Here is a 17055-nt window from a genome sequence, read left to right as displayed (position 1 = left end):
ATTTCACATATTTCATAGTCAAGTAGTTACATACATACATATATAGGTTTTGTATATCTTACTAGTAGATGGATGCTGCTGCTACTGCTGCTGCTGCTGCCAAGTCACTTCAGTCGTGTCCAACTCTGTGTGACCCCATAGACGGAAGCCCACCAGGCTCCCCCGTCCCTGGGATTCTCCAGGCAAGAACACTGGAGTGGGTTGCCATTTCCTTCTCCAATGTGTGAAAGTGAAAAGTGAAAGTGAAGTCGCTCAGTCGTGTCCGACCCTTAGCGACCCCATGGACTGCAGCCTACCGGGCTCCTCCATCCATGGGATTTTCCAGGCAAGAGTACTGGAGTGGCTTGCCATTGCCTTCTCTGAGTAGATGGATACTCTTATTAATATCATTAACTTATAATTTCCCATCTCTGGAATTGATAATTTTCTTTAATTTTTTTTTGATATTAAAATGCTCACTCTTTCTTTCTTTTCATTAGTGTTTGCATGCTATATATATATATTTCCATCTTTTACTTCCAATGTGCCTATAATGTTATAGTCAAAGTAAGTTCCTTTTAGGAAGTACACAAGTGGATAATGTTCTTTAATCCATTTTCCTAACCTCTCATATTTATTGGATTGTTTAGGCAATTTGCACTTAATTTATCAGTATATCAGGATTTTCTTTCTCCTTGTCAGTGTTTCCATGTTGCAGGCTTCTGAGATATGCAAGGCAAAAATATAGCTCAGAGAACTAGTCACTGTACCATTTCTTGTTTACAGAGACCCTCAACTGAGTTTTCTTCTTTTCTCTACCTTTTGGAGTCTTCCTAAGTTTGTTCTTTGTATGGTGCCTGAAAATTTCAGTTGTACTTGGTGGGAAGAATAGGGAAAACAATGTCTATTTGACCTTCTTAGAAGTAGTAATTCATCAAAAAATAATAATTTGGAAATTATTTGTTCTGTACTCTTTTATGTAATGGTCAGTCAGATGTGGTCATGAGAAGAGACAAATGAGAGGCTGTGGAAAAAAAGTATATTACATTCACAAGTCTTAGAAACAGGAGGCACAGAACACTTAGCAAGACAATATAGAAAAGTATCAGCATTAGTTAGGAGCAGAAAGGGCAGGGGTGAAGGGAGAACCTCTGTCATGGTCTTTATTAAAGTTTCTACCAAAATAAAGCAGGGCAGAGAAAGATAAACACTTTAGGATTGGATACTTTGAATAATTTCAGTAGGCTTCAGAGATGATAGGGGTGAAATCTCATTGGTGGTGCCAGGCCCTTGGTGATTGAGACAGAAGAATATTGCTGGCTGGGGTGGATGTACAGTCCAGATAGAGGAGATATGGCTCTGGATTTGTTAGTGTGCATAGCAAAGCCATGATTCTGCTATACTACACTATTCTTGCAATCTCTAAGAACTGGCTAACCTCTGGAAGGGAAATCTCTCCCTAGCCAGAAAGGTTTTTAAGATGTCACATGTCCTACTATACAAAAAATAAAAATACAATATTGTCCCTTTTCCTAGGGTTTATTAAATAATCAATGTTAATGTTCTAGTTACAAAAGGGAAATCTAACATTTTTATATTATTTCTATCTTTTGCAAAATATCTGTGTGTTTGTCACAGTTGTGCTTATATTTTATGGGAAAAAATATGAAAATCCAACACTCTGAATTTTCAATAAGCAATCTTTTTCTTTACCACTGCTACCACCTTAATCACATAAAGTGGTTGGTTTCTCTTTCAAAAGACATTTATTTTTATATTATTAATGACTTCAATACCCAATTCTTATTTTGTATATAGTGATAAAGTGATCCTGAATTGGGGGGCTGGGAAGCAGGGGATGTGGACTCCTGGGAATGGAAGCTTTATTTTTTTTTGAGTCCTGTTTCTTGCAGGCAAGACTCCAGCCTCTGTGACCTTCCCTGAGTTCCAAAAGGTGGATTCAAACAGTTGTTAATCAAGACAGAGGTCTTCCCTTGTGGCTCAGCTTGTAAGAATACACCTGCAATGTGGGAGACCTGGGTAACATCTCTGGAGAAGATCCCCTGGAGAAGGAAAGGCTACCCACTTAAGTATTCTGGCCTGGAGAATTCCATTGACTATACAGTCCATGAGGTTACAAACAGTCAGACATGACTGAATGACTTTCACACAATCAAGAGAGAAGCAGTCAAGAAACCACCTGAGGTGAGATCAAGGGACCAGAGAAGTTCATCAATGATGAAACCCTGAACACACCCTAATCTAGTCAGCAACCCCACCTTTGAGCCATTGTTGTAGGATGAAAGAGAAGTTGCTCAGTCCTGTCTGACTCTTTGGGACACCATGGACTGTAGCCTACCAGGTTCTCTATCTATGGGATTTTCCAGACAAGAATACTGGAGTGGTTTGCCATTTCCTTCTCCAGGAGATCTTCCCAAACCAGGGATTGAACCCGGGTCTCCCACATTGTAGGCAGATGCTTTACCATCTGAGCCACTGGGGAAGTCGACTCCTTGTTTGTTGTAAAACTCCTCATCAAATTCTCCCAGGTCAGGACACATAGTTTTCAAGGGCAGGGACCCTCAGTGTTCCCCCAAGACAAATAAATAAAGCTATTCTTTCCTGCTTTACTCAAAACTCTTTGACATTCAATTTTGCACCCTGTACAGAGGCTGAGATTTCAGCATTGATCCCAAAGAACATCTCCCTGAGAATCAGTTGTGCCCTTAGCACAAGAATAAACCAAACAGTAGATCTAAATATGCTCTTTCTTTTTTATTAACTCCAGTTGGAAAGATACTAGAGACTGCCTCCTTATTTATTTGTGTAGCAAAATCTATTTTCATCCGTATTGTTGGTATTTGTGGTCTTACCGTCTTACCTTCTTTGGGTAAGACCATTTATCTGGGAATAATTCAGATAACCTTTTATTATGGGTTGTATCTATCATTATTTAGAAAATGAAAATTAGAATTTATATGAAAAACATTTTCTAAAAAAGTGCATTAATTGTAAAAATCACACTCAAGTTTTTGAAAATCTTTTTCATTTCTTGTTTAAAAAAAATTCAGACGAACTCTCACATCAGTATCTGCTTTTAATATAATCTTATACTTTGTTTTGATTGAAGCATATGAAAATGTGGTTTCACATATATAATGTAGTTTGAAAAAGGAGGAATTATTTTATTCTTAATTTAAAATGACTGCAATTACTCTACTTTAGTAATACATCAAAACTCAAAAAAAAGGTAATTTCTTCAAGAACATTTGCATTGGAGCCGGAAATCATGTCCATAAACATTTCGTACTCAGTTATATTAAAATCCATTGTTCTAGTTTGGATTTTCAATGGATATATTATGCATGTTTGATTTTATAACATCACTAATTGATCGCTCGGAAAACAGTGAATTATGGTATTATACATCTTCCAAATATTGATATTTTGTATGATGCAATATCAAAACAATTTGTATGATCACTCATCTTGAGAAAATTTTTAAATATTGTAAAGCTATTTAGCTCTTTGCCTTGAATGTGCTTTCCAAAATTTTTATCTTGTTTGCAAGTTTAAATATTGTCACCTACACCAAATACCAGAGAATTTTCCCCTTGTAGTGACAAGTTATCTTCAAGCATTTTTGAGAAAATGCCTGCCAAATGCCCAACACCATAGCTAGTTGGTCAATTTTTCTTATAAGTGGAAGTGACATTTCATGAAATAAGCTAGTTCAGCTGGCAAATCAAACAATCACACAAATATTTGTTCATCAATACAATCATTTTACTTCAGTATATAACAGAAGGGCTTTTTCTGTATTTCCAATGTGTCACAGAGAGTATCAAAAAATATATTAACTTAAAGTTCAAGATATGAAAAAGTTAAATATTTCACTTCTTCCTCAAAACATTCTTAGAGAAACTTATTTGTTTCCTGTGAGTGGTGACAGAATATGATGATTACTGTTACACTAAGGTGGCAGTGTTTTGATTTGTGCTAAGTGGTTGCCGGTTTAGCTTGACAGTTTTTATACTAGCTGTGCAAAAATTTAACACACTTATAAAGGAAATGAATGCCTTAATATTATTACCTAAAAATTATTATAAAATAGTTTTGACTTTGCAGGTCCCTAAGAATGTCTTAAAGACTTATGTGGGCCGAGGCATTCACTTAAAAAAATTAATTTATTTATTCTAATTGGAGGCTAATTACTTTACAAAATTATAGTGGCTTTTGCCATACATTGACATGAATCAGCCATGGGTTCACGTGTCTTCCTCCCACCTCCCTCCCCATCCTATCCCTCAGGGTCATCCAAGTGCACCTGATTTGAACTGTTTTATTCCCCTTGAACCTCAACCTAAGATCCACTTGATAACCTGCCACCAAAATACCACCTGCCACAAATATCACCAAAACTTTCTCACTCACAATTCCAGCAATTTCAACTTCTGCTACCAACAAAGTAAATAAATCTCAATAACTCCTATATAATAAGTAGCTAAAATAACTCATTTCTATTATTTTTTGCCTTTACATACAGTGTACAATTCCCTCACACATCACTGTTTCAAGAGGGTTACAAAATAGCAAAATCAATAAACAAAAATGTCATGGGTTAAATCCAGAACTTTATGTATCTCCAAAATTTGTGTTTTTAACAAACTGATCTCAGTATCTCTTCAGAAAGAGATCAGACCCCAGCCAGGAAACAATATCAGGCTTCATCTTAACAAAATTCCAGAGAGGGGAAAACAGAAAAACAGCAAAGACAAAACAGAAACATAACCATGCTGATAGTGTCTTGGATCCTGAGATAAAAACCTCAACATTGGTTTTACATTTGAATATATGGAGTTCTAAAGAATTCTGTGAATATACATTTATCCAGAAACATTTCCATTCTAGTATATACAAAAAAGACTAAAATGTGATTAGGCATGTTGTTTCATCATATATGTCTCATAAGAACAACAGAGTAGTCATTGCCACATTTTTTTTGTTAAACTGAGTAATTTGAGTGTATACATAGTCAAAGTTGAGATAACAGTTGTCTGTTTTTTGTCACTTGGAGACCTGTTTACTATTTCACTTGTCATTTAATTTGTCAGAACCTACAAATGCTTGTCACTCAGAATTTGTGGACTGCTTAGCAGGGTACTTACAATAAAGTCTATTCAATTACAAATTAAGACATGTTTCCCCATTTTCTACAATGCTTTGAAAATTCTAGGTAGAAGTCTCTGGGTTTTATATTAGACCCAGAGTCCACTTAACGTACTCTTTCTTATACAATAATCTCTTAAGAAATGAATATTCTTTCCCTACGCCTTAGGCTGGCTCCAGTGGCGCAGACCACGTACAGAAGCGTGGCCGAGAAGAGCTACCCGATGCCTGAGGTCAGGGGCGGCGGCCCAGTGGAGCTACCCTATGCCCGAGGTCAGGGGTGGCGGCCGAGAGGAGCTACCCAACGTCCAAGAGGCGGTGGCTGCGCGGGCTCAGGAGGGTCGAGAGGAGTGACGCCATGTTCAAGGTCAGGAAGGGCAGCCTTGAGGAGATAACCCTTGTCCAAGGTAAGGTGCAGTGGCTGCACTTTGCTTGAGCAGCTGTGAAGAGATATCCCACAACCAAGGTAAGAGAAACCCAAATAAGAGGATAGGTATTGCGAGGGGGCATCAGAGGGCAGACACACTGAAATCATAATCACAGAAAACTAGTGGATCTGATCACATGGACCACAGCCCTGTCTAACTCAATGAAACTAAGTCATGCCCTGTGGGGCCACCCGAGACAGGCGGGGCATGGTGGAGAGGTCGAACAGAATGTGGTCCACTGGAGAAGGGAATGGCAAACAACTTCAGTATACCTGCCTTGAGAACCCCATGAACAGTATCAAAGGGCAAAATGATAGGATACTGAATGAGGAATTCCCCAGGTCGGTAGGTGCCCAGTATGCTACTGGAGATCAGTGGAGAAGTAACTCCAGAAAGAATGAAGAGATGGAGCCAAAGCAAAACCAATACCCAGTTGTGGATGTGACTGGTGATAGAAGCAAGGTCCGATGCTGTAAAGAGAAATATTGCATAGGAACCTGAAATGTTAGGTCCATGAATCAAGGCAAATTGGAAGTGGTCAAACAAGAGATGGCAAGAGTGAACGTAGACATTCTAAGAATCAGTGAACTAAAATGGACTGGAATGGGTGAATTTAACTCAGATGACCATTATATCTACTACTGTGGGCAGGAATCCCTTAGAAGAAATGGAGTAGCCATCATGGTCAACAAAAGAGTCCAAAATACAGTACTTGAATGCAATCTCAAAAATGACAGAATGATTTCTGTTCATTTCCAAGGCAAACCATTCAACATTACAGTAATCCAAGCCTATGCCCCAACCAGTAATGCTGAAGAAGCCGAAGTTGAACGGTTCTATGAAGACCTACAAGACCTTTTAGAACTAACACCCAAAAAAGATGTCCTTTTCAATATAGAGGACTGGAATGCAAAAGTAGGAAGTCAAGAAACACCTGGAGTAACAGGCAATTTTGGTCTTGGAGCACGGAATGAAACAGGGCAAAGGCTAATAGAGTTTTGCCAAGAGAACGCCCTGGTCATAGCAAACACCCTCTTCCAACAACACAAGAGAAGACTCTACACATGGACATCACCAAAATTAGATTGATTGTATTCTTTGCAGCCAAAGATGGAGAAGCTGTATACAGTTAGCAAAAACAAGACCAGGAGCTGACTGTGGCTCAGATCATGAACTCCTTATTGCCAAATTCAGACTTAAATTGAAGAAAGTAGGGAAAACCACTAGACCATTCAGATATGACCTCAATCAAATCCCTTATGATTATGCAGTGGAAGTGAGAAATAGATTTAAGGGACTAGATCTGATAGATAGAGTGCCTGATGAACTCTGGACGGAGGTTTGTGACATTATACAGGAGACAGGGACCAAGACCATCCCCATGGAAAAGAAATGCAAAAAAGCAAAATGGCTGTCTGAGGAGGTCTTACAAATAGCTGTGAAAAGAAGAGAAGCGAAAAGCAAAGGATAAAAAGGAAAGATATAAGCATCTGAATACAGAGTTCCAAAGAATAGCAAGGAGAGATAAGAAAGCCTTCCTCAGCAATCAATGCAAAGAAATAGAGGAAAACAACAGAATAGGAAAGACAAGAGATCTCTTCAAGAAAATTAGAAATACCAAGGGAACATTTCATGCAAAGATGGGCTCGATAAAGGACAGAAATGGTATGGACCTAACAGAAGCAGAAGATATTAAGAAGAGGTGGCAAGAATACACAGAAGAACTGTACAAAAAAGATCTTCAGGACCAAGATAATCACGATGGCGTGTTCACTGACCTAGAGCCAGACATCTTGGAATGTGAAGTGAAGTGGGCCTTACAAAGCATCACTATGAACAAAGCTAGTGGAGGTGATGGAATTCCAATTGAGCTATTTCAAATCCTGAAAGAGGATGCTGTGAAAGTGCTGCACTCAATATGCCAGTAAATTTGGAAAACTCAGCAATGGCCACAGGACTGGAAAAGGTCAGTCTTCATTCCAATCCCAAAGAAAGGCAATGCCTAAGAATGCTCAAACTACTGCACAATTGCTCTCATCTCACATGCTAGTAAAGTCATGCTCAAGATTCTCCAAGCCAGTCTTCAGCAATACGTAAACCGTGAACTTCCAGATGTTCAAGCAGGTTTTAGAAAAGGCAGAGGCACCAGAGATCAAATTGCCAACATCCGCTGGATCATGGAGAAAGCAAGAGAGTTCCAGAAAAGCATCTATTTCTGCTTCATTGACTATGCCAAACCCTTTGACTGTGTGGATCACAATAAACTGTGGAAAATTCTGAAAGAGATGGGAACCCCAGACCACCTGACCTGCCTCTTGAGAAACCTGTATGCAGGTCAGGAAGCAACAGTCAGAACTGTACATGGAACAACAGACTGGTTCCAAATAGGAAAAGGAGTATGTCAAGGCTGTATATTGTCACCCTGCTTTTCTATGCAGAGTACATCATGAGGAACGCTCGGCTGGAAGAAGCACAAGCTGGAATCAAGATTGCTTGGAGAAATATCAATAACTTCATATATGCAGATGACACCACCCTTATGGCAGAAAGTGAAGAGGAACTCAAAGGCCTCTTGATGAAGATGAAAGAGGAAAGTGAAAAGGTTGGCTTGAAGCTCAACATTCAGAAAACAAAGATCATGGCATCTGGTCCCATCACTTCATGGGAAATAGATGGGGAAACAGTGGAAACAGTGTCAGACTTTATTTTTGGGGGGCTCCAATATCACTGCGGATGCTGATTGCAGCCATGAAATTAAAAGACGCTTACTCCTTGGAAGGAAAGTTATGACCAACCTAGATAGCATATTAAAAAGCAGAGACATTACTTTGCCAACCAAGTTCCGTCTAGTCAAGGCTATGGTTTTTCCTGTGGTCATGTATGGATCTGAGAGTTGGACTGTGAAGAAAGCTGATCACCGAAGAATTGATGCTTTTGAATTGCGGTGCTAGAGAAGACTCTTGAGAGTCCCTTGGACTGCAAGGAGATCCAACCAGTCCATTCTAAGGGAGATCAATCCTGGGTGTTCATTGGAAGGACTGATGCTAAAGCTGAAACTCCAATACTTTGGCCACCTCATGCGACGAGTTGACTCACTGGAAAAGAGTCTGATGCTGGGAGGGTTGGGGGCAGGAGGAGAAGGGGACGACAGGGAATGAGATGGCTGGATGGCATCACCGACTCAATGGAGGTGAGTTTGAGTGAACTCCGGGATTTGGTGATGGACAGGGAGACCTGGTATGCTGTGATTCATGGGGTCGGACACGACTGAGTGACTGAACTGAACTGAACTGATGCCTTATTTGTGAACATTTCTTTCAATCTACTTCATATTTAAAATGTAGTCAAATAGTGCTTAATTCAATATTTAACTCACCTTTCATTTAGGTACCAAGTGTTGAGTTTAAACCTTATATATACTAGCTTTCACATGTTTCTCAAAATTTCTTAGACTCATCATGTTAAATAAATTTATGTTGGGATGAAGGGTGATGATAAATAAAATACAATAGATACCAGGAAGATATCTAACTGCATTGGTAGATGGACTCTTTACCACTGAGCCACCAGGGAAGTCCCTATTTATAAGCTAGGAAGTTATTTTTTAAACATAATGTTTAGGTTGATTTACACAATACCAACTAGTCAAAATTACTTACTCTTATTATTGAGTAGACTGGAGGTAAGAGGTAGGAATTGGGAACTTTTAGCTTTCAATCATAGGCCTTTCTAGAATAAGATGAGGGTTTACTATGTATATTTATTTAACAAGTGTGGTTGTGGTTTCTGATCTAGTATATAATAAGCTTGAAAGCCACTGCTCTATCCTATTAAGTAAAATCCGGAACAAACTGAAAACTCAACTCATCTTAGATCCCTAAGATAAGTGAGGTCACAAAGCAAACCACTATGTCCCAAATTCCATGGGGTTGCAAAGAGTTGGACATGACTGAGCAACTAAGCACATCCCCCAGATTGGAGAAACAACAGGTGAATACAGATAATCACAACTTACCATGAACTGAAACCTACGTTGAAATCAATATCAGATAGACAAACCCAAAAAGGAGTCATGGAGTTGCTGGGGAACTCAGTGCAGACAAAGTTGAGAGTTAAGAACTCCAGGGGAATCTGACATATGGAAATCCCTATAGTTTTATGACTTCTACCTCCAGGAGGTCTATCAGACCCTTATAGTGAAAATGTGAGAAAAATTCCCTCATGCTTCCAGAAGGAGAAGAGAAAAGGAATTCTTTATAAAATACTCTGCTGTGCTTAGTCGCTCAGTAGTGTCCAACTCTTTGTGACTCTATGGACTGTAGGGTGCCAGGCTCCTCTGTCCATGGGATTTTCCAGGCAAGAATACTGGAGTGGGTTCCCCTGCCCTCCTCTAGGGGATCTTCCCAACTCAGGGATTGAACCCAGGTCTTCCTGCATTGCAGGCAGATTCTTCACCAACTGAGCCACCAGGGAAGACCTAAAATACTCCAGGGCAGTGGTCAAGACTCCACACTCCTAATACATGGACCTGGGTTCCATCTTTGGTCAGGGAATTAGATCCCACATGCTGCAATTAAAGATCCCACTTATTACAATTAAGATCAAATATCCCATGTTCCACAACTAAGACCTGGTGCAGCCAAATGAATAAATAAATATTTTTTTAAAAAAAGAAAACTACTCAGAGCATCTGTTCTTCTTATCATGGTCTGCTCATGGGACAAACTATTTAAGCAGAACTTATACTGCTTGGAGAAGGCAATGGCACCCCACTCCAGTACTCTTGCCTGGAAAATCCCATGGACAGAGGAGCCTGGTGGGCTACAGTCCATGGAGTCGCTGAGAGTCGGACACGACTGAGCGACTTCACTTCACTATACTGCTAGAGTTCTACCAGAAGCCTAGTAAGAAGGGGAATACCCAACTTCAGTTGTTTCTATCCTTCCATGAGGGGGAAGAGAAATACCAAACCCAAGCCCACTCTAGCCATCTTTTCCCACGTAAGAAAGGGATATTGAGAAGTACTAGTGAAGTTCACAGGGACACACACTCCCAAAGACTAAAATTTAATGAATCACAGGACTATACAATGCTTCCTCTCTCCCAATGCCTTATCACTGAAGTTGAAATTATTAGGCAGTTAGTGTAGGAACTCTGAAACCTCAGTTCAGTTCAGTTCAGTCACTCAGTTGTAACCGACTCTTTGCGACCCCATGAATCAAGCACGCCAGGCCTCCCTGTCCATCACTCAAACTCATATCCATCGAGTCGGTGATGCCATCCAGCCATCTCATTCTCGGTCGTCCCCTTCTCCTCCCGCCCCCAATCCTTCCCAGCATCAGAGTCTTTTCCAGTGAGTCAACTCGTTGCATGAGGTGGCCAAAGTATTGGAGTTTCAGCTTTAGCATCAGTCCTTTAGAACACCCAGGATCGATCTCCTTTAGAATGGACTGATTGGATCTCTCTGTAGTCCAAGGGACTCTCAAGAGTCTTCTCCAACACCACACTTCAAAAACATCAATTCTTTGGCGATCAGCTTTCTTCAGAGTCCAACTCTCACATCCATACATGACCACAGGAAAAACCATAGCCTTGACTAGACGGACCTTTGTTGGCAAAGTAATGTCTCTGCTTCTCAATATACTATCTAGGTTGGTCATAACTTTTCTTCCAAGGAGTAAGCGTCTTTTAATTTCATGGCTGCAATCAGCATCCTCAGTGATTTCTGAGACCTCAACCTGTTTCAATAAACATCCTGCTTCATTAACCTAAAAGCTGAAACTCCAATACTTTGGCCACCTCATGCGACGAGTTGACTCACTGGAAAAGAGTCTGATGCTAGGAGGGATTGGGGGTGGGAGGAGATGGGGACGACAGAGAATGAGATGGCTTGATGGCATCGCCGACTCGATGGACATGAGTTTGAGTGAACTCTGGGAGTTGGTGATGGACAGGGGGGCCTGGCGTGCTGTGATTCATGGGGTCACAAAGAGTCAGACACGACTGAGCGACTGAACTGAACTGAACTGATACCCTTTGTCCCAAATTCTTGGCTCTCAGAGGAATGTGTACTGAGTGTACCAGTACTCAGGTTCAGGAAAGGGTAGTAATTAACTTCTGTTCCATATGACTGAAGAAAAAAAAAAAAAAACTGGTGATCATTAATCTTTAGCTCATATATCTGGTCCATTGTAAAATGGCCAGGGATCATGAGAAAAGGTCAAGGGAGGGCAACTTAATGACTAAGAAAACTAAGCATCTGAGGATCAAAAGAAGCCATAAAGATGTCAAGTAAAGCACTGTGACCTTTAAATTGATGGTTAGAAATGACATATGTTAAAAGTAAGCACCAATCAAAAGTGTACAAATCAATACTAGCAAGAAAATAAACTGCTGTAAGTCCCATCTTTTGGGGTACTTCACGCCCTCTCAGTATCTATGCTGAGAGCTTGTACTTCCTTTCTCTCTGAAATAAATCCTGTTTGCTTGCTACCGTGAGTGTTTGCATGCTTGCAAAGTTCATTCTTCAGCTGCCTAAACAAGAACTTGGATTCCTGTTTCACCATCACATTATAAAAAATTTATCTATATAGTTTCCTATATCTAGTACATGATGTCTGTCTATTAAGAAAAAAATTATAAGACATAATAAAAGACAAAATCACATTTTGAGGATAAAGAGTAAGCATAAACAAGGTTCAGATATGGCAGGGATGCTAGAACAATTAAACCAGAAATTTAAAAGGACTACAATTAATGAAACAGAATAGGACCCTGCAGGACTGTCCCAGGTATAAAAGCTTCTTCATGTCCCTTGTTTGGAGGAAAAGGACTTCAGCCTCCTAGACCTTCTGTGAGTTCCAAAGAGAAGACTCAAACAGTATCTAATTAGGGAAGTAAGAGCATGCAGAAACAAAGAAAAAGCAGTCAAGGAACAATAACGCAGCAAAAAACAGAAACCTAGTTCCTCTTCAAGGGATATACATAACAATCCAATACATATCTTTTGAGTTCTTCTACAGGAACTAAGGCCACCACCCAGGTGGAGGACAGTAATTTCAGACTTAGAAGCAGCATGTGGACTCCAGACTGGTTAGAACCAGAAGGCTGATGATTGAGATGTTTGAACACCATCTTATTACCTCAGCACCAACAAATCAGAAGAAAGTTGCACACACTGCAGTCCCTTCCTCCCCACCAGTATTGCCTTTAAACACTCTTTTCTGAATCCTGTCACGGAGTTTGGGTCTTTAGAGTAGGAATCTCCCATATTTCTTGCTTGGCCCTGGCAGTAAAACTTTCTATATTCTAAACTCTGACATTTTAGTTTATTTGGCCTGTGCATCAAGCATACAAACTTAAGTTCCATAACATTAGCATACTAAGGGATCCAATGCAAGTAAACATTGTACAAGAGCAGATAGGAATTATAAGAAAGAACCAGAAAGAAATTCTAGAGATCAATACACTAATAGAAATGCAGATTGCCTTTGATGGACTGATTAGTAGACTGGACATGTCTAAGGGAAGAATCTCTGAGATTGAGAGTATTTCAGTAGGTACCCCTAACACTGAAAAGCAAAGACAACAAAGTCTGAAAGAAAAACAAATAGACACACCAGCATATCCAAGAAATGTGGGCCAACTACATAAGGTGAAACATATTCTTAATGGCAGAAAAAGATAAAAGAACAGAAGAAATATTTGAAACAATAGTGACTGAGAATTTCCCTATATTTTTCACATTTTTTGAGGTCTGATTGACATATAACATCATATAAGTTTAAGAGGCACAACATATTGATTCAATATATTTATATATTTATACTGCAATGTGGTCACTATTGTAGAGTTAGCAAACACTTCTGTTATATCACATAATTATCATTTTTTCTAGTGGTGAGAGAATTTCTCCATATTAACGTTAGACAACAACCTACAGACTCAGAAGCTCAGAGAACATCTAGCAACATAAAAGCCAAAAAATCTATGCCTACACATATCGTTTTCAAACTACATAAAAATTAAAGAGAATCCTGGAAGAAGTCTGAGGAAAACATGCATTGTCTATAGAGGAAAAAATACATAAGAATTATATCTGATTTATCCTCAGAAACCACACAAACAAGAAGATTGGAGTGACGTATCTAAAGTGTTGAGAAAAAAAACCAACCTGCAAAATCATCCTTCAAAAGTGAAAGAGAAATAAAAACTTACAGACCAACCAAAGTTGGAGGAATTTGTTGCCTGTAGATGCACATTGCAAGAAGTGTTAAACGTTTTTTAATAAGAAGCAAAACAGCATAAGGGGAGACTGAACCTACATAAAGAATGGAAGAGCACCAAAGAAGTAATTAGTCAAGGTAGAAAAAAAATTATTTTTCTTTTATTTTTAATTGAACTAAAGATAATATTTTATCCCAAAGAATAACAGCAACTATGCATTCAATTTATGTATAAGTGAAGTGAATGACAGAAATACAAAGGACATAAGAATTAGGGTATTTTGCTATCATAATTACTTGCACTGCCTGAGAAACAGAGACATTACTTTACCAACAGAGGTCTGTCTAGTCAAAGCTTTGGTTTTTCCAGTGGTCATGTATGGATGTGATAGCTGGACTTTAAAGAAAGCTGAGCGCCAAAGAATTGATGCTTTTGAACTGTGGTGTTGGAGAAGACTCTTGAGAGTCCCTTGGACTGCAAGGAGATCCAATCAGTCCATCCTAAAGAAATCAGTCCTGAATATTCATTGGAAGAACTGATGCTGAAGCTGAAACTCCTATACTTTGGCCACCTGATGTGAAGAACTGACTCGTTTGAAAAGACCTAGATGCTGGGAAAGATTGAAGGCAGGAGGAGAAGGGGACAACAGAGGATAAGATGGTTGGATGGCATCACTGATGCGATGGACATGAGTTTGAGTAGGCTCCAGAAGTTGGTGATGGACAGGGAAGCCTGGCTTGCTGCAGTCCATGGGGTCAAAAAGAGTCATACACGACTGAGTGTCTGAACTGAATCTGAGAAGGTATTTATATCATTTAAAATTGGACTCGGATTGTGTTATTTGAAAGTGCACTTGGACTGGATGCAAATATATACTGCAAACTCTAGAGCTATCACTGGAAAAAGTAAAAACAGAAATGCAACTGATATGCTAAGAAAGACGAGAAAACGGAATCATATAAAATGCTCAAGTAAAACTGCTACAGGGTAAAAAATGTGGACATCAAAACTAGGAACAAAGAAAAAGAGCAACACATAAAATACAACAAAATATATTGCAGATATTAAACTGATACAGTTCTAAATGTAGTAATTAAAAAAGCACAGTTTCAGAGTGGATAAAAAATTCTCAACTATATATCATTTATAAGAAACCCAATATGTGTGTTTTTAAAGGCAGATATAAATTAAAAATATAATAAGTGGAGAGATATATGCAAACACTAATCAAAGGAAAGTATTAATAGGAGCAGTTACTGACATTATTTTCTGACAGAGCAGACTTCAGAGCAAGGAAAGTTATAAGGGATAAAGAAAGGTATTATGCAATGATAAAGACATCTCATCAAAGAAAATATGCAGGTGGCAAATAAGCATATGAAAACATGCTCTCCATTATATGCCATCTGGGAAATGCAAATTAAAACAACAGTAGGGTATCACTACACCTTGGCATGGCTGAAATTCATAACACTGGTATCAAATGATAGAGTGTGGAGCATCAGGTGCTCTCACTCATTGTTGACGGCAATGCAAATTGGTACAGCTGCTTTGAAGACAGTGTGGCAGTCTTTTTTTTTAAATAAAACTAATCATACTCTGAGCATATTAGCAGTCACATTCCTTGGTATTTATGCAATGAAGTTAAAAACCTGTATCCACAGAAAAACCTGCATATTGATGTTTATAATAGCTTTATTCATAAATGCCAAAACTTGGGAGCAACCGATATGTCCTTCAGTCGGTGAAAAACAAGTAATCTGTGGTATATCCAGACAACAGAATAATATTCAGTGCTAAAATGAAATAAGCTATTTTTTCATGAAAATATATTGAGGAAACTTAAATGCATATTACTAAGTGAAAGATGTCAAGCTGAAAAGGGTACATAGTATAAATTTTCAGTTATATGATCTTCCCAAAATGGAGTTGGGGTGTGGAGATGAATAGGCAGATCACAGATAATATTTAGGGCAGTGAGATTGCTACATGATAGTATAATGTTGGATGCATGTCACTGTTCAAATTCATAGAATGTACTACACAAAAATCCCAATGTGCACTATGGATTCTGGGTGCACTATGGATTCTGGGTGCACTATGGATACTGATGTGTCCTTGTAGGGCCACAGCTATAACAAATTTACCACTCTGGGGTATATTCTGATACAGGGAGGGCATGCGTGTGTGGGGATAAAGATGAACCCATTGGAAAATACTCTGATGCTGGGAGGGATTGAGAGCAGGAGGAGAAGGGGACGACAGCGAATGAGATGGCTGGATGGCATCACCAACTCTGTGGACATGAGTTTGAGTGAACTCCAGGAGTTGGTGATGGACAGGGAGGCCTGGCGTGCTGTGATTCATGGGGTCACAAAGAGTTAGACACGACTGAGCGACTGAACTGAACTGAACTGATGAACCTTCTACTCAGTTATTATATGAACTTAAAACTGCTCTAAAAGTAAAGTCTAACAAAAAATGAAATTGAAAAAAATATGTGGATTGCATAAACCTAGTATAGATTTGCCAAAGTTTAAGGATTCTTTCCCTTTTTTCTTGAAAATTTGATTTTCAAATGGTGAAATCTATACAATGAAAGCTGATTTTTAATTGCACTGTAAGTAGACTTCATTACTAATTTATGTTCTATTTTATATTCAATTCAATGTGTATATCTTTAAATTGTTATATATTTTCCACTCAGATACATTGATTATATTTTGATATAAAACAGTATAGCAGCATGCTTCTATTTTCTCAGTTTTACTCTTTGCATTGAATTGTTTTGTATATTACTTTTATAAATGTTATAAATTACACATTATTTTGTTACTATATTTGCTTAAATCTGTCATCTTTTAAGGAAAATTAAGGTTTATTTTATACTTATCGACCCAACTTCCACTTCTGGTATGTCTCATTCTCTCATACTGAATCTATCTAGTATTATTTTCCTTCTATCAGAAGAAGTTCCTTTAACATTTCTTGTATTATCTATTGGTGATGAATTCTGTATTTATTTTATTATTATTTCTCATAGATCTTTTTATTAGGTGTGCAGTTTTTAGGTGTGACAATTTTGCCTCGTGGCAACCTGTTAGTATCTTAAATATTTTTATTCACATTTTCTTTTTCTTTTTTTTAATTTTTGGTTTGCATTATTTCTGATGAGGTGTTTACTGTCAAATTTGATCTGCTATGCCTAATTTGCCATTTTTTCTCCAGCTACTTTTAATACTGTCTCTTTTTC

This window comes from Moschus berezovskii, chromosome 16 (genome assembly GCF_049115385.1).
Source record: "Moschus berezovskii isolate FMDL1 chromosome 16, NW_MosBer_1.0, whole genome shotgun sequence".
NCBI lineage: Eukaryota > Metazoa > Chordata > Mammalia > Artiodactyla > Moschidae > Moschus > Moschus berezovskii.
The sequence above is the reverse complement of the archived record's forward strand: the minus strand, read 5'-3'. Positions refer to the sequence as shown.